This window comes from Triturus cristatus, chromosome 4_1, assembly GCF_964204655.1.
Source record: "Triturus cristatus chromosome 4_1, aTriCri1.1, whole genome shotgun sequence".
NCBI lineage: Eukaryota > Metazoa > Chordata > Amphibia > Caudata > Salamandridae > Triturus > Triturus cristatus.
In genome coordinates this window covers 1,172,008,719-1,172,032,765 of record NC_140585.1, presented here as the reverse complement: position 1 = coordinate 1,172,032,765, position 24,047 = coordinate 1,172,008,719, and the positions used below count along the sequence as shown (strand labels likewise).

General features: G+C 44.9%; 1 pseudogene across 1 annotated transcript in view; it reads left to right on the top strand.

The window, feature by feature from the left end:
• The first annotated feature begins 2,481 nt into the window (after window positions 1-2,481).
• The window catches only part of LOC146856281 (E3 ubiquitin-protein ligase TRIM39-like), a 61,668-nt pseudogene continuing 40,102 nt past the window's right edge, over window positions 2,482-24,047 (top strand). The window contains exons 1-3 of the transcript XR_014981457.1: window positions 2,482-2,900; window positions 11,996-12,091; window positions 20,785-21,006. The product of XR_014981457.1 is annotated as an E3 ubiquitin-protein ligase TRIM39-like (transcript). The remainder of the gene's footprint in view (window positions 2,901-11,995; window positions 12,092-20,784; window positions 21,007-24,047) is intronic.

Sequence of the window (24,047 nt, the reverse complement as noted above, 5' to 3'; positions counted from 1 at the left end):
TTCCGAAGCTGCTGTCTCATTTATGCTTCTTTCAACAAGTGTTACTCGCCTCAGTGTTTCTTCACTTGGGATGTGGTTCCCTCCTAGAACTCCTGAACTGCCAGCCATCTGTTCAATCTCAGAGTACAGACCTGGGACCGAGAAGCCAGTCTCAGGATACTAACCCTGTGATGGCAGGAATGAGAGTGGAAAGGAGATGTCTACTACTTGAGGGTGTAGCCCCCACTCTGAAAAACCTAAGAGGCCAGAGAGACCTCTGGAGCTAGGGAGGGACCCCTTGCTAGCCCCTCGGCTGGAAGTGAGGCCTGCCCAAGGCCACAGAATGGAACCTCCAACTGGCACTGGATGGTCAGGGGTCTGGCTCTTGACACTGATGGCTGTCACTGGCCTCTGTTGGAGGCTGTCCTTGACATCAGAGGTTTTCTTCACCTTGTTGACCATGGTGGTACTATCTTAGTGCTGCTCACAGATAGGGTCTGCAGATGAGGAGGAGTGTTCCCCGGTCAAGGGGCCTAGTAGAATGGTAACAGAGTGGTACAGATAGATTTAGAGTGACCCAGAACAGACAAGTGCCACTGCAGAAAAGTAACATTTCCATGTCCTATCTCCTGAGCAGGGAATGCCATCAAGGAATTTATTAGCCTAACCTAGCTTGTTTTGGGGGGTTTGATGGAAATGTGCGCTTTCTCCTGGGTCACCCCGGACTTTTTTGTATTTTTGCTGAACCCTATTTTTACTCATTATAGAACTCTGTGTACTTTACCTTTGCTAAGCAATGGTAAAGCTCTCCATCTTTAAACATAATGAAATTGGCATACACCTGATTGGTTTATTTAATTTGCCTATATGTCCCCAGCATATAGTACTAAATGTAACCAGGGCCGGTAGATTAAAAGCTAACAGTGGGCGGCAGCACTCATTGTGTAATCCCTTGCAGTGGCACTGTAAAGCATATCTCCAGGCCTAACAGTATCCTGGCTGTGCAGGTTTTAACTGCAAATTCGACCTGTCAAAATAACTCATTTTTGAGTTCTATAGCCAACAAAAAAGACCAAACAAAACAGGATAACCATGCAGAAAGGGCACATTTCCAACAATCAAGGTGAGGCCCAGGCCTCTGTGCACAGGGTTAGATTAACATGAAAACGCCAGGGCCAAAATAAAATTCAGGATATAATATATGCATGCAGTTGGGAATTCAGGACAAGGGAACATGCCCATATACCATGAAGGGGGACATTCCGGCCAAACAGACAAAGTAACATATTGTTGTGGTGATATGTAATAAATAACCTATTCGCAATGCTATATGCCTGTGATTTACACAGGCAAAAAGCCTTTTTACGAATCAAAAAACAGTTTTCCAGTTCGAGAAAGTTTCTTTGGCACTTATAAAAGAATTTCGTCTCACAGATATTCTTGTGTGAGTAAATCTCATTAGGTGAGAGTGAGTATCCAAGTGTAGCTGTCACGTTTCACAGACTATGCTTGCACTAGATGCTCCAGGCCAGGTTTTTTTATTTGCACTCTGGGACTTGTTGTCCTGGTATTATAATGGTGTTGCTAATAACAAGACTACAAGTCAGAGAATGCAAACCCTGGACTGGAACAAGTAGTCATGTGAGAACTTTGGAAACCTGGCAGGGCTGTCTGCAGTGGGGATGTCCTTGAAGTGTGTAAATACTCCACAAAATGTGCAGGTTTGGGGATATTTACTAACCTCTTTTCCAACCCTTTACACCAAGGAAATTTTGGACATTTTCTGTTAAGAGCAGGAGGCTTGTCCCAACTAAGGACCTGCCTACATTAACTACTGCCTGAACTTCCACCAACAGTCGAGAAGACTACACTACCATCCCTTTCACTTGCCCATACTCCGTGCATCTACCGAAGCAGAAGTGGAGGACGCCCCTTCTCCCACATCCTAGCAACGACCTGAAACAGCCTACCCACGCAACTGCAGACTATCACCTCACTTCCGGAATTCCAAAGGGCCCTCAAGACCTGTGTGTTCGAATAAGCTGGGACCTGCTAGTGCCTAGATACCCTATTGGGTGATTAGCCGAGCTTTATAAATCCTGATTGATTGATAATTGCTTTTCCAGGGTGGGAGCAAGGGAACAAACCTAAGGGGGGAATTGTTTCCCCAAAGAGGAAAACAAACGGAATACTTAGCAAGTGCGCCGATTTTTTTCGCATGTAATAATAGATTTTCGCAGTATTTACATGTTCATAATCTCACATGCAAAAATAGAATTCAGAAAACATTAACAGGAATATATTCCTAGACAGCAGTGATTTATGTAAGCTGGGAGTTTTGTGAAGTCCTGACATTCAATCAAACCGAGTGTGCATACCTTGCAAACATGAAAAGAAACATGGCTAGAAAAACATCTTTGAAACAGCAGGGCACGCCCACTTCCTGTAAGTGACGGCCTTTGTAAGTAAACGAAAGGGCTTTTTCGTCTCACACTTCCTCGAAGTAATGGCGGCTGTACAACCTGAGAAGAATCTCCAAGATGATATTATTTGCTCCATCTGTCTGGGATATTTCAAAGACCCGGTGACCACAGAACTGTGGGCACAACTTCTGCCGCAGCTGCATAAGGTGTTACTGGGACGAGCAATCCAGAAACGGCATCTGTCCCCAATGTCGACACAGATCGGTGCTTAGAATCCTGAGGGTGAACACCTTGCTGGCCAACATTGTGGCTAGCATTCAGCAGCTTCATATTTCCCCAAAAAATGCCGAGGACGCCAGCATCTGCCCGGAACACGAAGAAAAGTTAAAGTTATTCTGTCAAGATGATCAGTCTCCGATATGTGTGGTGTGTGACCGGTCCGTACAGCACAGAACTCACACCGTAGTTCCTATAAACGAGGCGGTTGAAGATTACAAGGTAGGCGCGCGTGAATTACCTGTTACACCAGGCACCAACACCATAGGTGGCTCCAGAGGAGGGTAGAGAGAATGTGAGGTCTCTGATAGTGTCTTATTCAGGGCCGTTTCTAGGTGTTTGGCCACCCTAGGCGAGAACTGAAAAATGCCGCCCCCTCCATATTACTACTAATTATGCACAAGAGTAATATAACCCCTACCCTCACACACCAACCCCGGAAGCCACTGAAGGCCTAAACAACTACGCGCAAACGAACACAAGTGTGTGTCACACGCCTGCAGCTGGCTGCCTACTGCACCTATAGCCATTTTAGAAGAACATGGATTCCCATGGCACCCCTCGGTTTGCCTGACAGCAGACATGTCTTACACGAGCTTTGAACAGGACAGTATTGCTTATATTGCAAACAGAGTTTTAAAAAAGCGCTCCTGCGAGGCCTGCACAGATGCAGAATGGTTGCTCCCTATGGAGTAAGGTCTGGTCACCCTCGCTCCTCCAACGGACCCCAGAGCACGGGAGAAGGGGCGAGGCCGTGTCTCAAGTACCCTTGCAAGCAGAGTCCCGCTGTGGGTGTGTTTTTAACCTCCTGGGCCATCACAGCCCCTGTGTGTTTGTTTCCGCTGGGAGGACCTGGCAGACAGCTCCCGCCCCACAGAAAGGGGCAGTTAGGAGGGCGGATGGACGATAGCCGGGTCCATTGTGGTCTGAAGGAGGTGCCGCTGCTGGGAACCATTCAGGGACACCCAAATGACTGGGGCCATTGGCATTGCAAGTTAGTCCTTAAACTCTAGACAGTCGGAGCGAGAGTGGGCGAGGAGACGATACCACCTCCCGGTTTCCTTTCAACTCCCGCACAGGACCTATCTTCTCGCATTTAGATGAGAATGCAACTCCCGCACAGGACCTATCTTCTCGCATTTAGATGAGAATGCAGCTGCGATTTTGGCGGCCCCTGCCCGCCTACCCAAGACATTCTCCTGCCGTTCTTTAAACAGCTTTTAGGCCAGGAGTGGGGGGGAAACAGACAGACCTCCTTGCAGGGGAGGAAGAAATGTGAAATGAAACAACTAATCAGCTTTCCTTTTCACCCTTATCCAGTTGGTGTAAAGACAGGGCCGGCAACTCGGACCACAAGGGCGGCATTTCACGGTTTGTTTTTAGAAATTAAACCCAAATTGCTGTAGAGATGGGAGTAAGACGAGAGTGGCTGTAGTAGGCTTTACACGTCTCACTACAGATTCCATGTCTAGACAGCGGCCAAGAAATGCCTCGCTTGTTCATAATTACAACGCATGCACCTCCCTCACAGGTAGGAAGAGAGACGGTCAACTGAGGGTGTCAGAGAAGAAAAAGTGGAAATTATTTCGACCACTAAATTAATCCTACCGTGTCCGTAATACACCTGCTGGCACCTAAAGACTCCCACGCCACGTGCAACAGAAGCAGGCTGCAGTATCTGCCAACCAGTCCTTGCTTTGACGCTCCTGACTCCTCCTCTCAGCTCCACAGCACTTCGAGTCTGCTGCGCGCCAAGTGGCAAATCGAATGATGACACTCCTGCCCCTCCGAATTTCATTGGTTCATTCTCTCTGAGAGCAGGTCGGCATCAAGAAGCAGGGCCGTCACACATAGCGCGTTCACGCTATGATTGATTGACGGCCCTGATTATTATAGATTATATGAAAAATTAAAAATTATTTCCCTCTTTTGCCGCCCTAGCCCTTTTGCCGCCCTAGGCGGCCGCCTAGTCTTGCCTAATGGTAGAAACGGCCCTGGTCTTATTGTGTACTCCGTGTGAGGGTTAAGTCATGTAACAGGTGCTTTTTACGCTATTCACAATCAGGGTGACAGATACACGTAGGTGGAACGTTTGTTTGTGAATGACACACATCAGAGGAGGGTAGAGAGAATGTGAGGTCTCTGTTAGTGTCTTATTGTGTACTCTGTGTGAGGGTTAAGTCATGTAACAGGTGCTTTTTACGCTATTCACAATCAGGGTGACAGATACACGTATGTGGAACGTTTGTTTGTGAATGACACACATCACTGTGTGTATGTGAGCTACATGGGAGCGTATTATAGTGGTGTACATCCACTCAGGGGAACTTGGGGGCATATTATCAAGCCAGGCGATAAAATTATCGCCGCTTTAGCGTCAGAAAACTGCCGCTAAAGCGGCGATAATGGGCGTGATAATATGCTCTATGGAATTCCAATTGAAGCCCATGTTAGATGTCCTTCACATCTAACATGGGCTTCAATTGGAATTCCACAGAGCATATTATCAAGCCCATTACCACTGTTTTAGCGGCAGTTTAGGTTTCTGACGCTAAAGCGGTGATAATTTAATCGCCTGTCTTGATAATATTCCCCTTAGCGTCTTTGGCCCATGGATGGCATATAGAAAGAGTAAAGTGTACCTGGGGCTAGGCGAGAGCAGCATTTTGTGAAAATAGGGGAGTGTTGTATAGTAACTTTCCTACCTGTTTAGCAGGCTCTGCAAAGTCGGTCCTGGAGGGCTGGATCCATGCCAGATTTTTAGTATATTCCCATTTGGGTAAATGTAGTTATCTTAAAAATCTGGCATGGATCCGACTCTCCAGGACCGACTTTGGAAAACCCTGCTGTTTAGCAAAGCACATCGGGTGGTTCAGTGGAGTGGAGGCGGCCTATATAAATTCTGACACCGGTCAAAATGTGACAGCCGGGTTCAGGTTTGATTTGTTGGCCCAGAAGTTACCAGGGTCTTTGCATACTGTCTGTGGTTTCAGGTTGGTCCATTGGCCAACCAGCTGAGTGACCACTGAGGTGTTTGCGTGTTCTCGACCTAGGTCCAGGTCGCAGTCAGAAAATTCAATCTCCGGGTGCAAGAAACGTCAAAATGTATATAAATGTACAAATAAAAATATAGCACGTTTAGAGATATTAAAGTGGAAGACTCGCCTAATCTGCTCTAACTTGCAGACCATGGCTGATGTGAGCCAGAGTTGAGCTGACAAGCCTGCACTGAAGGGCGGGTGCCTTCTAGCAAAAGGACCATGAGGCTCCGGTGGAGACTCCCCTCCTGGACACAGAATTCGTGTGACTTTAGCAAGGGATGGCCATTGGTATCTTTACGTGCACAAGCTTGTGTTGTGAGATTGAAAGAGCTATATTTTTAACAGATCAATTAACAGTGCACGTTAAGAAATCCTCCTGGAGGGAACAATCAAGAAGGGGATAAGAAGGTGCTATGGCTAAACTCACACACTAAGATTGCTACCGGGACCCTCCAGGGGCACCTCACCTAAAGGTTCTTTGGGTGCAATGATGATAATAATAATGATAGTAGTAAAAAAATTAATGTGCAAGAATAATTCCTGAGGGTGTAATAAGGGTGTAAAAGGTACAGCACCTCAAACTGTAATACATATAATGTAATATTGACTGTGAGACCAGAAAGCAAATTCACAAAAAGACGAATATAAACACTACAAACCACAAAAAATGAGGAAATATAATATATTGGAACTGTAGAAAACACAAACATCCAAGCATCACAATAACAAAAAAGTATCTTTTGAGATAGAACTAGTACTCGAGGTGTTTACTGGACAGATTATGTTGAAAGGATACATAAATTAAACCCAACCAATCTTTTAGCAAAATTGTTCAGTCGAGACCATGTTTGTATCTATATATTTTTTATAGGGCTTCAGCACACCATAAGAGTTCACACAGGACAACTGGGGTAAAGTCTGTGGTGATAGTGCACACTTTCAAATCTGAATGCTATAGCTTTGGCCAAAGAACTAGGAATAGATTTTAAAAAGGACTTCTGTCCACTGGGTTTAATAGTTCTGTATCCTGGTGATGGCTTTGAGGGTCTGGAGTAGCCTGAATTGTCAGTAGTTGTCAGTGGCGGCTAGCATGTGCCGGGGGGGGGCCGCGGGGCAGGGGCACCCAAAAAAAAAAATTTAAATAAACGTACCTTCCTTTCTTTGAAGTGCCACGTCCTCCTCCTTCGGGTTTGTCCTCCTACCTCGGGTGTCTTCATGAAGCTCCTGATGCAGGAAACTGCACTACCCAATCCTGGCGCTGCCTTCACAGCGTGAAAGCAGCACCAGGATTGGATAGACCAGGTCCTCTCATCGCTCCTAAAAGCAATGGAGGCCGGCGCTTTCTCTAGCCTGTCTAAGACAGCTAGGTTAGAGAACTTTAAAATGCGCATGTCTGGCTGGCCGTCCCAAGCAGTCCGGCCAAAAGTGACATGCGCTTTTTAAAGTGCACATCTCCCTGCTGCTGCCACTCGGCAGTGCATGCCCCACCCCATCCTGACACTTAGTTCAAGACGGGTTGCTGAAAAATTATACAGGAATAAATAAACTTTATTACCGTTTATTTTTCAGTTCAACGGCTTGTGGGGCGACACTCCTCTCAAATGGAGGGGCCGCCCCTGGTAGTTGTGTTGTTACTTGTAGTTGGTAGCACTGACCACAGCAATGGGCGGTGTAAGAGGGAGTTGCTTTCTGACCCGCTGGGTGGCACCTATTTGCTTTTTTTTGTACAAACTAAGCACTGATGTTGGCACTGTGGGGAAACACTACAGGCCTCCAAGATGTATGCTTAAAACCGACGATGAAATGCTCATCCTGCCCTAAAAGATTTTTATGTATTCAGTACATAGTCTAGCAAGGGAACAAAGGCATACAGAACTCAACTTGTTTTGGGTTCTTCTGCTGTCTCTGTTTTCATTGAGTCCTACAGATACAGAGTCATGCAGCCCTCCATGCATTTGGGTTTGGCAGAGCAGGCTACTTGGTAAACGGGAGTTCCTCTCTGGTCCCAGGAGTATGTTCAGGAGCTGGCTGGTGCACATCTGGGAGTCGGTTTAAGTCTAACAGAGACTGTGAGACAAGGGAGACCTTCTTCTTCATCTTGTTTATGGAATATCCTTAAGACCCTGAACTGCTTAAAAGATACAGTGCCCACTTTGTGCAATATAGGCCTTGGGGCATATTTATTATTTTTTCACGCAGCGCAGCAAGTCACCTTGCTGCGCTGGTGGATACTCTGCCAGGAAGAAGGACTGCTGTGCTGCTACAAGGACTGTCACTCTGCTGGATGTGAGGCAAAGAGTACGAGTCGAAGATGAGGCTGACAAGGTGAAGAAGAGGAAATGAAAGTTCAGAAACTTGTGCAGTTGTCACAGAGGGATAAAGTGAGGAAGTGATGAGGTTGGGTTATACAGGGCGTGAGAGGAAGCAATATTGTCGGTTTAGGATAGTCGCATATAGGCTGCACAAAGGGGATAGTGTAATACCAAGATGGGGAATTATTTTAAAGTGGAGCATGAGATCTAGGATATGCTAAATGTAGAAAGAGGAAAATACGAGGAGAAATAAAGATATTTCTCCTTGTTACGCCTCCGCTGAGGATGCCTAGCAGTTTTGGCACATTCCCAGGTGTCCCATGTAGGGTAAATGAGGGAATGTGTCAAAATCCATTGGTTTTGCATAGGAACACCCACGCTCCACCCTTGGAAGCCTCCCTGGGGCAAAGAAAAGCAACACAGCGATTTGCGATGCGTTGCGTTATTCTGGATTTATCAAGCCAGTCAGGGCCACACAAGGTGGCCTTGCATGGCTTGATAAATCACATCAAAAGGGTTGCATCACTTTTGCACCCCATTGCATGTTGCAAAAGTGATGCAACTTTGATAAATATGCCCCCTAATGTATTATTGGGGAGGTCGCAAGCGGTGAGCCCAAATTATGCGCCGACTTTTGTGACATGCTCAGCATTTTGCAATGCAATGGACGTACTCATTATTCACATCACAAAATGTATATTAGTAGAGAGCAGTAAAACCCCCACTTCAGAACATTCTAATGAAACAAATTTACTTTTGTGAGTGTTTTCGAATGCAGGAATGGAGGCCTTCGGGGGACAATAGACCTCCATTTCTGCATTCACATGCCCAGCATGTCAAAAAACTTTTAGAGCAGCCCTTGTTCTTTAACAGGGGCTGCTTTAAAAAAAATAAGTTTACATTTTGTGAAGACATCAGGGGAAGCACTTGTTTTACTGAAGCAAACTCCTGCCTTTGAAGTTTTTTCAGTAAAACAACAAAGATTGCTGAACGTGGCCAGAAAAGCATATCACCCACTTAACATACTGCTCTGCAATCAGTGCATCTGTTAGTGCTGAATATAGACTCCTACAAGGCAAGATTATGGCAGGTAGTTCTTCACCAGGGGAGCAGAGGTAATAGCCTCCAGTGAGCAACCTAGCTACTCAACATACTTTATATGTAGCACTTGGGCCACAATTAATGTATCGGACCCAAGGCAGATGGAATCATTCACAGACTCAGGAGGTCATTCAGACCTCAGCAGACAACCATTTGGAGATCCTGGCCTGCATGGCTGAATCTCATTGCCTTCTGCACATCAGTTGGCACATTAGTTACGCAGAATACAGCAAAGAATTCAGAGACGCCGCCACATTGTTTTCACCCGTCTCTGCATACTTTTTTGCTTTTCTGAAGAAGAAACCAAAGCGCGTGTGTCATTTGTACTTTTTCCTGTTAGGGACTGCTAGGCAGGAGTAATGTTTGTTGGAAGGACTACCATAAATAAGGAGTTCTTTCCAATATACATTGACCTAAGTCCCCAGGGTAGACAAGCAGCTGGTCAAAGGTTTCCAATAGTGGAGCCATCTGAGTCTGGGGAAGAGCCATCCCAGTTTACAGCAGGGCCTCAAACCTGCCAAGCTCTAAATCAGGCCCTCAGTTTTTTAGGTCTCGCCTAGCGTTGCTGCGCACATGCGCAGCTCGCTCGGCGAGTTTTAGTGCTAATGAGTACTTTTAGAAAAGGGCTTTAAGCCACGCCCCTCATTTTCATTGGCCGGCATCACCGTTTATGCTAATTGGTGGCCTGCCATTGGAAATGAGGGTTTTTGGCTGCCGCCCTTTGGCCTTCCGATCCGGACTGGGTTGCTTGCTTCACGGCTGTCGTTAAACACTTTTTTATCTTTATGGGGCCATGTGTTTGAAACACATGGCCCCATAAAGACAATGAATCCCCATGCTCCGGCTGCAGCGTGGTCCTCTTTCACTTTCGGGACCGCGCTTGTTAGATGCTGTCGCCTCGGGCACCTCACCCAGAGATAACACATTTTTCAACAAAGGGAAGTGGCCGAAGACATACTTGGAAACTCCAGTGTCCAAGTAAAGTTCTTTCTAAACTCTAAAAGGATCGCATGGCGTGTTCTGATTTATGTAGAAAAACGAACCCTCCCACCGTGAGATGCTTATTGATTGACGCTGCACAGCTCCCAATAATCAATAATCGAACAAACAGCACAGCCAAACAGGAAGAAGCTGATGTCATATCTCATTAGTACATCAATGGTATTTTCTAAAGAGTGGGCTTCTGTACAATAATATTCCACATAAAACATACAAAGTATTTAATAAATACATTTCTATAGCTTGGATAGACAGAGAGTGAGTCAACCCACCCAGCGCCTCTCTGGAGAAAACATAAAATAAATCTCTCGAGTGCTTGCAAAAGCACCTTCGTGCACTGGAGCTGTGCTGTGAAGGTGTGTGCGTGTGTGTGCAGCAGTGGTGTGCACACGTGCCTGCCTCTCCCTCTGTATACGCCCTCGGGAGGGTGTATTTCTATGCATGTTTCTGTCTGGGTGTGTGCGTGCATGTTTCCAGGTGTGTTTTGTGTGCACCAATGTATAAATATAATTTGTGTGCCCTAACTGCGTGTGTGCACGTGTCTGCTTGTGAGCTGTCCTTTGTCTTCTGGGTGTTTGTGTGCCTATGTGTGCTCGTGGGTCCGTCAGTGTGTGCATGCATGTGTGCTGGGGTGCGTGCGTTTGTGCGTTTGCCCGCACACATCCCTGTCTCTGAACTAGGAAGCAGCATTTCATCTCTCAGCAGCCAGTGTGAAATTACGGGATGCCTGACATAGAAACAGACGTTCACGGGGCACAGCTCGCAGTGCCAGGTACGTGCCCTGCGCCCAGTAAGTTCACAGACACCTCTGGTGCCAGCAGCTGCAGGGCACATGGGAGTGCCCGGGTCATGTGCTGCAGACAGACAGATGCCAGGGCTCACAATAAAGCCCACCCTACGACGGTGCCAGGGACTCCTTGCACGAGAAGCCACCAGTGCACGGCGGTGGCACACGCAGTGCTGCTGAGTGGTGCTAACCCGGGCAGAAAGGGTGTCATCTGCACAGAGAGGCCCCCTGCATGTGCTTGATGGCACCTCAGACTAGCCTGTGCTGTGCGCCTTGAAGCACAGAGCACACAGGGGGCACAGCTGGTCTGGAAACACCAGTGCAATACCATTCCAGTATCGTGAGCAGGGGTTTCAAAAAGTCTCTCACTGGACCGACGGTCCATTACACTTCCAAGAGAGTCTCAGTGCTGGAACCTCTGCTGAGCATCACACCCAAGCACCGCCGTGACTTGCTACAGTACCAGTGCGTCACTCCCGCTCAATGTCTAAGAGGGTCTCACTGCTACAACCTGCGTTAAGCACAAATTCTACATGTTACATCTAATATTCATAGGTACTGATGTGTGTCTTCAGTATTGTACGTTATGAACTCCTTTTGTGAAAAAACAATAACAACATTTTAATAAATATCTGACATGATTTTAATATGCCTCTTGCTCCTTTAGACATGACACTCTCATGGTAGATGTAGTAATCGTGGGTAGAAATTGTTCAACGTGTGGTCCCCTTGACTGCATAGCTTTTACAAAACAGCAAATAAGCAAAGCTGAATATTATCCAGGGATTCGTTTCAACCTAGTGGCAGTGCCTTTTATATATGCGTTGCTTTAAAAACACACATACATAAATAAAAGGCATTACAATGCCAATAGCTTAAAATCTCCCAATTGGGAGACCTATTGTATTGCAAATGCTTGTTCTATCTCTGTGATAATTTGACAGGAGGTCTTGTGTGACTTGTTGATCAGAGTGGCATATTTTGTGGCCACCTCGGCCATGATTCTTTATGACTTGAGCCTATCAATAACATGAATTTCGTTCTTTTGAACCTAAAAGAGAAATGTTCATTTTCTAGGCTTCCTTTAAGAGACACCTGGAACCACTGAAAAGGCAGCTTCAGACGCTCAAGGGGTGGACCACCAAGGAGAAAATTAGATCTGCAGATCTTGAGGTAAGTGTTTGTAAATTGACTGGGAGGTTAAGTTGTGAATCCAATATTTCACTGGAGTTGATTCCTTTGGTGACATTGTTGTTTGATTGATTTATTTTATATAGAAGTGGAATAATATTGACAGGGCATGTGCATTTCATGTAGCAGCAGTTCCATGTGTACCAAGAGAGTAACCAGAAATATAAAATACCCCCACTTTGAACCAAATCTTGAATAGCAATATGCTAGCAAAGTGAGCCAGCCTCACTATATGTAAGAGGGTTTGGCATGTTGCCCAAGGATTCCTAGAAAAACATGCCAAATTATGCATTTTATAGCACTTTGTATGCCTTGCATCCTTTCTTGCATCTTTCCTTCCACCTTTTCTTTCACTGATCCAACTTTCCATCCATCGCCGCCCACCTTCCATCCTTTCCTCCTTTCATCATTCTACCTTTCCTTACTTCTTTTCTTCCATCATTCTTTCCGTTTTCTTCCATCTTCCTTTCTTTCCATTGATCCATCATTCTTTCCTTCCTTCCATCATGCCATTCATGCTATCATGTAGGTTGGATGTCTGAATACAGGGCATATAAACATTGTGCTATAAAAATATCATAGCCAGAATATTGACTACCAGAATATTGTGACAGTATGTATAGATTTACTCTCCTAAAGTGCACATCAACACTCTGTGATGATGTATTTATCATCAAGGTGCATTTAAGTGGAGTTAATTATAATAAATCTTTAGTTAACTATAAATACTTATTTTCATGGTATTTTTGTAGTTGCTATTCTGGCAACAATATTTCTATAGCACAATATTCTGATTGCATCTATCATGTATCCTTCCATCTTTCCTTCTATTTTCTATCTTTATTTTCATCTCCTTCTTTCCCGTTACTTACCATTAGCTGGCTACTTCATCACTCTCATTTCATTGCTTCTCATTGGTCACTGGGTGCTGGTTTCATTTTTTAGGTCTCGCGAGCCAAAGGCTCGAAGAGACATTTTATATGTGGGATTTTCAAAGTGCTACCCACAGTCTTTTGGCTGGCCTAAACCTTGAGTGCACGATCACATGCACGTGCACAGCTGCTCCTCTGCTCATTGCATACCCCCTCCCTTCTCACCCAGCCCTTTGATGCTCTGCTCGATTACTTTCACTTTTGCCGCTTTGATGTTTGATCGCAAACGCGATCACTTCTGCTTGTTTTTGTTTGTCATAGCTTCTAATGTTCACTTCCATGTCCGTATTTTTATTTTTTTATCAACGCTATCCCTTCTATCACAGTGGCATTTGCATTGCTATGCGCATACAACCTCTTTAACACAGGAGAAGTTATCACTTTAATGTTTGAAACAGGGGTGCTGCAGAGTGCCTGCTTTTATGCTTACCAAAGCTTCGCAAGTTCTCTTCCCCGCCCGTATTTTTTGGCGAAGCTGTCCTTTTTACCAGAGTGTAAAGAAAAGAGTATGCAGTTCCTCAAAGAAAAGGCGATTTCATTGCTGGGTGCATACAACCTCATTCGCAAAGGATCTACGCGATCGACACAGCGTCCACAGCGTCTCGTATGAGGAGCTTAGTTATTACCTAAATTATGCGACGTGGCTGCTGTGAGGGCAGACTCTGCTTCTGGGCCCACAGAAATTCCTGAGGCTTCAGAACTAACCCACCCACCTGCAGGAGCAGCATGCGCCTCCCCAACCCTACTCCCCTACATTCTCATCCAGTGCTAGATAACAGCCTGCATTCCGTAAGTAATGTTGATAACTAATTTACTTTATATACAGTGCCTTCTTCCCGAGGCCCACAGCGTCGTCGTGCTATAAATTTCACTGGTGGTCCCAAAATTTACAAGATTTTGTGGTTTGTCACACACATGTAGGATTTCCCCGGACAGGAAGCCAGATGTGCATTACTTCAGACCGTTACTAACTCAGCATTAAAGACTCCGACAGCTTTGGTGTAGTAGAGGTAAAAGAAAAGCCTGTAGGATAGCCCAGCGGCTTAATATGTTTGCTACAGTGATTCGTGTGTGACATGTAGCTCATTGATCTGTTTTTTGTTGTACTGCTTCATTTCACATTCTTTCACAGGTTGTTAATCAACACATCGAATTGGGTAAGAACATTAATGAAAGACGGTTTAGTTCAGAATGTTTGCTATTTATCTGATATAACTTAATACTGGTGTAATAGCGGTCTAAAATGACAAGATAGTTCTGTGGGTTTATATGCTTGCTGCAGAGATGTCTGGGTATTGTTTGCATCATTGGCTTAAATTCTTGCTTGTCCATACAGTTGTTCTTGTTTTTTCTCACGTGCAAGTTTTTCTCATCGAGTTAAGCACAGCGCGAAGAAATAACTCAGTTTGTGGTTCGTGCTACTTAAATGGTCTCCTTTATTACTGAGAGAAAGAGCTTCATAGCGATCCAGGCAACAGTATGCAAAAACAAGCATTGGCAAAGCCAATTTGTCTCGCCTCTACGAGATCTATTGGCTATGTAAAAACTTTGTGCCATATTGCATAGTAGTGCACTCCCTGTGAAACATGGCTGTAAGTAAAAATAAAAGCATTTGCAATGCAATAGGTCTCGCATTATTGAAAGTTTGAGCTACTGACGTTGCTAATAATAATGCAATGCCAATTGCTCAAACTTTCAGTAATGCGAGACCTATTGCATTGCAAATGCTTGTTCTTCATGTGTTTGTCCCTTCCATCGAGCATGGAATAAGTATTGATTAATTGCTTTATTAGTGGTTTTACGTTGCTCGCGCTAGGAATTCAGGTACTCTTTTTTTTCTTCTTGCTTCCTTTTTGTCATTGCTTGCCCCGTGTTGTTTGCACCTGCCTGCCTCCTATCATTTTTTGCCCTGGCCGCCCTCCCATCGTTGTTAAGTGCCCCCTCACGTCGTTGTTGCTTGTTACAATATGGATGAACCTAACACTTCATTTAAAATTGAAATCTGAACGAACTAGGTTAAGCTATTTGGATGAAGTAAAACACTAAATGGCCATCAATAAGGGCCTTGGATTGTTTTTTCTTTCCCTCTGCATTCGAAATTTACATATTTTGAAATATTTGTAACCATATACACATGCAGGCGATAGACTTAAGACAAGTCAGTAGAGAAAACTTTACTGACTTTTCTGCTTTCAGTCACAGAACCCACCTTTTCCACTTCTTAGTTGGTAACACGTGTTGATTCTCTTTTCGGTAAAAGGCACTTCTTCTGTGGACACTGACATGCGCAATCAGTAGTGGCCATGTTGCGGTTAGTCAAATGTAATGGTTCGTTAACATTTTATGTAAGAAGAGACAGGCAAGTAGTGACCCCTCCCCACATTATAACGAAGTTGATTAAACCTGACCCTACCACGACTACTTAGAGAATGGGCACTTTGATTCTTCAGCTCAGCCCAGTACCTTTGCTCAGCCTTCAGCTCTGAAACTTTAAGGTCCAACTTGGTGTGCAGATGGGAAGACTTTCTGCAGGAGTGCAAACTCTCGCAGTGGAGCAGCAGCTGTGGGATGAAGGTAACCATTTTTAGTTTCCATCAGTCAGTGCATAACAGAGGATCGGGGTTCCGCAAACATCATCCACTGGAGCAGAAAGTAACCCAGGCTCTTTACATTTGAAGTCTTACAAACCACACATTCCAGGCAGTTTTTACGTCTCGCTTAAGCAGCGCTTGCGCTGTTTCTTTGAGACATGCTGTATTCAGGTATGGACTCTGCCCATTTTCCACCCATCTTTTCAATTGGCTCCTGTTACTGTCCTTTCTAACTGGTTGCTTTTGATTTGTGAATAGGCTTAGTAGTCCCTCCTTAGTATCTCCTTTTCTCCTTTTGTAACCTACCATGATGACTGGCCCTTTTACCTGTGTTGTTACTCGGTATGTTTTATTTACACTCAATCAAGGAGAAGGAACAACACAATTAAATGACAATAAAACCTATATTAGAATGAAATTCTCAAAACGAAAAGAAGTCATTAGGCAGATAGTTCATGATTCAGATCCAATCTTCTTTATTGTAATTCAAGTCAAGTTTTCTTCATGATGACGTCTTTTTAAGACGAAACGCGTTGGCTGAATTAAATATTGCAACAAAGAGTGATCTGATTTATGCAAGAAAGCTGCAAGTCTTTAATTTGAAAAAATCTAATGACTTTTCATGAACAAGACTTGAATTACAATAAAGAAGAATGGATCTGAATCATGAACTATCTGCCTAATGACTTCTTTTCGTTTTGAGGATTTAATTCTAATATAGATATTATTGTCATTTAATTGTGTTGTTCCTTCTCCTTGATTGAGTATTAGTTAGTGTGGCGGTAAAACCACGAGAAGTGAGTATAAAATCTACGTATTTTTCTTTATTACTATTTTTTTTATATATATATGTAAACGCCTAGTGCGCTAGTGCTTGAAACCCTACCGCTTGAGATCTGTTGTTTATGTTTTATTTACAGTCAGTAAGCACTGTTTTCTTATATGGCTTTCCCCTATTGTAAGCACTACATACTTTCCTGCAACAGGGCCTGCTTTTCAATTATCTGCTGACTGTCTTCTCCTCATTGCCTGTGCGCTGTGCTTTAGATTTCGACACAGTGTCTGCTTTCATATTAACATTAACATGGCCGCCATGCTTAATATTTTAGCAGGGTCCTGCTTTTATGAAGCACTGCCACATGTCTCCTAATTAACAACAATGGCGGTTGCTTTGAATTCTTCTCTTCAGTCCAGCTTGCACTACTTCCTTCGCCCTTCCTCCAGTGCCTCTCTCCATATCGGTATAAAGCCTGTGAGAGACCTAGCTCTTGGATGTGGCTTGTGCTTGGCGGTATCATTCAGGCATAAAGCGGGCAGCCCTTTCTTTTCTTTTGCACCCCGCAGCATGCTCCAAGCCCATGATGAGAGAGATGGCTCCTAGGTGTAGCTTATGCTTGGTGGCATCACTCTGGCATAAAGCAGGTGCCGCCTTTCTTTAGTTTTGCACACCACGGTGTGCTTCAAGCTCATGAGAGAGAAGGCTCTAGGGTTGTGGATTATGCCTAGCGGTATCGCCCGGGCATAAAGCGGGCAGCGCCTTTCTTTTCTTTTGGGTGCCGCGGCATGCTTCAAGCTCATGAGAGAGATGGCTCTTGGTTGTGGCTTATGCTTGGCAGTATCACCGGGCATAAAGCGGGCTCTGCCTTTCTTTTCTTTTGCACACCACTGCGTACTCCAAGTCCGTGAGAGATGGATCTTGGTTGTGGATTATGCTTGACGGTATCACCCGGGCATGAAACGGGCGCCGCCTTTCTTTAGTTTTGCACACCGCAGTGTGCTCCGTAAAGCTCCATTTGCTTTCTCCCTCCCACTTCGCATTAAGAGCTCTCCCCCACTCTGCACGAATGCAACCTTTCCTTTAATGAGGCGGCAACATCTCTTCAATACGCTCTCTTCCCCTGCAGTAATTGCTGCTCTGCCCGAGCTCCTCCCTTTGCCCACGGGGTCTCCCCGCTCTGCCATGGCACGAATCTGCCTGCACTTTGTAAGTACGCATGTTGTTAATTAACCACACTCGATTGGTGTGTTATTTGACGTCTTCCCTACTTTGGAGTGTGTGTATTGTCTTTAATACATTGATTTAATTGCATTTCTGTATAGTGTGTCTTTGTAGGTGCTTGTTTGTGTCAGATGCTTATTGGTCAGTGTGTGTGTGCATGTTTCTATTAGGCCTGGGCGGTGAACTCCGCTCCATACACGGAGTTTGCGGAGTTTTCTGCACTCCGCACTCTGTGGAGCTCGCGGAGTGCAGAAAATTCCACTTCATGTAGTGCAGCAGAGTTTTTTCCCCACTTGTGCACGATAAGTTGCGAGCACGAGCTGCCGCTCAAGTAGAATTTCTACCTAAGCGGCAGGAAGAGCAGCGCAAACGACAGTTCGCACTGCACTGCACCACTTGTGGAACTTCGCAGAGTTTGTCACTTCGTGGAGTTCCGCGTAGTAAAACTCCGCGAACTACTCCCAGGCCTGGTTTGTATCTGATGCGTATTGGTTTCCATGTGTGCGTGTGGTTTTTTTGTGTCTTTGCGTGTTTGTGTCTGTTGCTTATTGGTTTCAGTGTGTGAGAGACTGTGTGCACGTGTGTGTTTGGGGTAAGCCTAATGCTTTTTTCTTGTTGATTGCATAGAAGCTTCCATTGTAAGTCATTCAGTATGTTGGCAGCAGTCTTTGCCTTCCACATTTCATGTAATCCTGACAAGCGCCGAATACATCAGCTCATGGAGTTATACCTATTTTATTTCATTCATGCTTACTGCATGAATCACCTTCTTGCAAGGGAGGCAATTAATAAATCATTACACTGAAACCACAATGAAGTGTTTATGTTAAAGGGTCCTGAGTTATTCACGGGGAAGGATGAGATCCACAGTGCAAAGTCTGGGCATTAAACGCTTAAGTGTGCTTCTAACAGGGTGCACATATCTTCATAACTCTTTCCAAAATGATGAATTCACTGGGGCTGTGGTGGTGCTCAGTGTGAACCAGATTCACAAGTGAAGGCAGACTGCAAGTGATTCATTTCCTGACCGCCCTGAGAGACCCACAATGACCTCATGAAAATCCTAGAACTGTACTAATCTTCTGAACTTGAGAGGTGCACGTGAAATATCAGTGTAAAAAGGAAGAATGCTTAGAGTGAGCTCACAGTAACTCAAGTCTTGTCAGCTCAGTATGGGAGTCTCTTCGGTGGCGGAGTTCTTATAGAATTCATTTGTGATGTGCAGCTCTTCACCCTTTGTGACGGACAAGTTATTCCACATTTGGTAGTGTGGTGCCGCACACCATTGTGGTTGTATGTGGGGGCTCTTCCTCAAATCATATCTCAGATTGAGAGGGTTGTCTTCTTTCATTGAAGTTGTGAGAGACCAGTCTCTCTCTCTCTCTCTCTCTCTCTCTCTCTCTCTCTCCCCCTCTCCCTCTCCCTCCCTCCCTCCGTGTCATTAGGCTCCAGCCTCGCAAAGATCCAGTGGGGGGGGGGGGGGGGGGGGTTGTTGATTACAAATCCAAGAACTAATAGGGATCTACTTTTTCTCTGGTGCTAAGATCGTGATCTAACTTAAGTAAAAGTGTTGGAATGCCCTTTTGCCCTACATTCCTTCTCCTTTTACTGCGTGGTTTTCTTGGGACTACTCGGGAGAAGGGGGGGGGGGGGGCGTTAATCTATAACACAATGCACCTATGGGGTCCAACTGGGGATCCAAGTACAGCATTCTTGAATTGCATAAAACGTAGTTCGCTGGGTGAGGTTCGCAGGGAGCAAAATGTTTCGTAAAACAAGGTGACTGGGCCCTGGTGCCACTGCACTTGCTACACCATTGCTTGCTACTTCTCTGACAGGACCTTCCATGTGGGGGTATTGGGAGGGGGGTACACATCTGTATCTGGAAATGTATGGCCGTTACACAGCATCCGTCAAATACTTCTCTTCCACCCTGGCCACCCTCCACTGCCCTTCCTTCCATCTGGTATTCCTTCCTAACAGACGCTTCATTTCTGTCTCCTTCACTCCTTTCACTTTTCCTTACCTCCTACCCTTCTCTTCATTACTTACATCACCTCAACCCCACACTCTTCTTCTCATACTCCCTCTCTTTCTTGTTCACCAATTCCTTCTTTTGTCTCACAAAGTCCTTGCCTTTTCTTCCTTCCTTAAACTTCTACATACACAAACTACCTAATCCTCTGATTCTTTCTATCTATTTTATACAGCTCTCACCCCTACCTATTCACCAAACCACATATTTATGAAAATAAAATACACTACACACTACACAATTCCTCAACTAACAATTACAATTCAATCTACATAATTCCACTACAAAAAACATTCAGGCACTCCACTCAAAATAACTAAACATAAATAAAAAACTAAATCATTTACAACTTCAAAAACTCAAACTTCCACAAATGCGAGACCGATTGCATTGCAAATGCTTGTTTAAAAATGTAGTGAGAGAGAACTTTAAATGGGCATTTCTAATTCTGTTCGGAAGACTCTAAAGAAGCACTCTCTAGTGAGTGATAGACTGAATGACTAAACAATTAAATGACTTAGTAAAAAAATTGATGAATAAATGAAGATATTTATGTTTGTGGGCCTCTTATAAGAAAAATATTTTGTGTATTACCTTTGTGTGCCTAGGGCAAAATTATGTGGTAAGCATTGCTTTCCTGCCAAAACCACCCCTTATACAGGATAATCCCCTCCACAGAATTCCTTCTCTACTGCCAGCAAATGGCATACCTTTAACCCCTCCACACCAGAACTAGTGACAGAGACTGACGTGAGTGACCCAGTGCCCCATTGCCTCATGTTATATGTTGCAGTGAGCTCATTGAAGCACAGTAGACTCGCCACCACACACTACAGAACTCGCAACTCCAAACTTCAGCAGAACCTCCCTCTAAAATGCCCACCCCAACACAGCACTATCACTTCACAGAACTCTACTTCCACCTACTGCCACGTCGCCATACCTCGCCAATGCACTTTTATACCATCACTACACTACCAAATCACAGGTACCCACTACCACCTCTGACCACTTAGCTACCACCCCTCTGAACCCACTTATTCACCAGAGCACTGCACCCCCCTCTCCATTCAGAAGTCAGCCAGCTTAGTAACATCTTCTTTAATGTTTAATTGAAGGCAAAATTCAACATCCAGAGAGAGAACATTGTGCGTGAGTTTGAAGAGTTCCAGAGATTTTTGAATGACCAGAAACGTTTGCTCCTCACCAGCCTGGAGGACGAAAAGGAAGAGCTTCTAAACAACTTTCAAGAGAAACTCACCAAACTCCAAGAGCAGCATTCCTCCCTGCAGAAACTGATCACAGACATAGAGACCAAGTCAGACCTGGAGTTCCTGAAGGTAAGATGTGGTGGTTTACCAGAAAAATATACTCTAAAAAAACAGCATTTAAGGATGTGTGATCCCATAATTTCGTTCCCCAAATTAACTTTAAATGTCAGGAAAAGTATGCAAAATTATGCTTAAGTTACACAAAATGTGTTTGGAATATCTCAAGTGATAAATGAATGCAAGGACATACTGCACATTAAAAATTCACTCGATATACTGGCAATAGGTCTGGTTCACTGAGAAATTATGAGACCTTCTGCTTCAACAAGCCATCCAATTTTCGAGCTTTCACATAATGTAGGTAACGTGAAATTGCACAAATTACTTTCCATATCAGAAAAGCTTGTGTGGCCTACAATTAAAATAAGGGACACTGTGAAACGTTTCATGTTGAGGTTCTAAATGTGTGTGTGTGTAGCAACGCACTCCAGCAATAGATGTTGAAAGGTGGTAGCTGGATTTAGAATTTATGGGTAATAGTTTCTTGTGTGTGTGTGTGCACGTTTGGGAGTGTGAGTGTATGATAACGAGCGAGAGTGCGATCTGTGTCTAATGCTGAATAAGCTATGATTCTCTGCAGTGTGTATTCTAAGCAAAACAAAGAAAATAGAGTGTGTGATATGGTGTGTGAGATTTACAGTGAGTGTGGGGGGGAGGTACGTCTGATGACGTTTTGGACTAATACATCCACTGCCAGGATATGTGTTTCACCCAATGGTAGCAGGTTAGAATCATGATGAGTCCACTCAGCCTTTCACATCCTTCCAAGATGGATAAAATGAATATTTTTAGAGTTGGGGTAACAATAAACTCCTGTCTTCTGCCAGTACCCAAAAGGAGCTCCTTGTGGGAGGATGTCTACTCTAGAAATACTCCTTTATGTGTTATGATAAGCATGCATTCTGTGGCTTCTATAATGATTCAGGATGTGCAGTAGGTTCTCTTGAAGATGAGTTAGGATGTGTATGGAGTGTCTTATAACATTTTGGATCTGTGGTGCGTGTGTTGCAAAAGCGTGTGATGTACGAATATAGCATGCTACAACGCATGCTTTTACATCACATTCCGTAACAATGCGGTCGTTACAATGACCCGTTGTTACAACGCAATGCCCATCGCAAGTCATTAGATTAACTTGCACTAGATGGTGCTTCAACATTGGGAATAGTATAATTTACTATTCCAACTCCACCCTGCTCAACAGTAGGAAAGGTGTTGGAATGCCATCTAGTGCAAGTCGATCTAATGACTTGCGATGTAATGGCATCGTGTTGTAACAACAGGTCGTTGTAATGACCGTGTTCTTACAGAATGCGATTTAACAACTGCATTATAAAGGTTGTTTCCTGTGGTGTACATTACGAGGGAAGGTGTGCACTATATGTTATAATAAGGCTGGATATGGTTTGTTTGTTACATTGTGTTATGTGAATGAGTTATGAAGGGTGATTGATGATAGGCTGTGTGTGCTACCATTGACGGTGTTCAGTCAATGGCAAGAGTGTAGATGTGCTGTTTGTGATGTAATGAATGACTATTGACACATTGTGTGCGTGCTTGTGAGTGGGACATCCAGGGAGTTTGTTTTTCTGTATGTGTAATCATGAGTGGGGATACACAGTGCCTGCATCCTGACCACACAATCTTTCAGCGAAAAAGCACTTCCCCTCCACGCCCTGTTCAGGAGAAGCTCATGATTCAAACTGCCCTGCTTCCTGCTACCAAAATAAACAAAAAAAAAGATAGAACTAGACATTGTCTTCTTTGTTGAAGATTCATTTTATCAGCAGGTGATGATACAGCTTCATCAGTGTTTCCTGTCAGACGTTTTGTGTCCTGGGTTGTATGCAATGTTCAAGGTGGTCTTTATGTGCAGCTTGATGGTCCCTTGTCAGGATTCACTCCTGTGGACTCCTGAGAGAGGGAGTGTTAGAAATGAGGGTCTCTAGTTGGCAGGTTGTTACCTTGTCTAAGTAGGGACCCTTCTTCCTAGTCAGGATAAGGGACTTACACCTCTAAAATAACCTGTGCCCACCCCCTTGGTAGCTTTACACAAGCAGTCAGGCTTATCTCAGAAGCAGTGTGTAAAGTATTTGCACATAACATATAGTGATATAGCGAGAACACTACAAAAGGACACCACACCAGTTTTAGAATAATAGCCAATATTTATCTGTGTAAAACTAGACCGAAATGATAAGAATCCAACATACAGTTATTTAAAAATATCAATAAGCAAGAATAGACTCCTTGAAGTAGATAGCTCTGTCGGGGTTCTCTTGCCATTGTGAACAAACAAATCCCACAGTTCTGGCCGATCGCAGTGTCGCGGGCCAACTACGGTGTCAGGAAGACCCGTAAAACAGTACCTTTAAAAATGCAGGGCGTCGGGGACCTTGCGATGAGCTCCGATGAGCCGGCGTCAGCAGGTGTCTGTTCCAGAGGTCGGTGCAGGAGTCGTTAGGCCCTTGAAGTCACTCGCGTTGCAGATCAAACTCCGTGCGGCTGATGTTGGGTGCGCAGGCGAGCGTTGGAGCTGCGGTGCGTAGTGTAGAGTGCAGTGTCCTCAAGTTGCGGTGCAGGCAGTGGGGAGATGGCGGTTGTCAAGTGGCGTCGGTGAGACCAGGGCTGCGTTGCGAAGTGGGGCGGTGCTCGTCGTTGTGCAGGCAGGTCACGGTGCAGGCAGTGGCGTTGCTGGGGCGCTGTCGTCGCGAGAGACAAGCTAAGGCAGGGTTCGGGACCCACTGGTCACGGTGCAAGCAGTGGCGTCGGTGGACGACCTGGAGTTGATGGCGCTGGCGTCGGTGGGCCAGGGCTGTGGTGTGGGATTGCGCAATGCATTGTGTAACATACAAGCAATGGCCCTGAACCACGGTGAGGGCAGTGGCGTCGAGGTCAGCTTGGAGCGGCGACGTCGGTGAGACCAGGGCTGCGGTGCGAAGCGGGATGGTGCTCCATGTTTGCCACGAGCAGTGTCCACAGGTCACGGTGAAGGCAGCGGCGTCGGTGATGGTGTTGCTGTGTCGTCACGGATACCAGGGCGGTGGTGT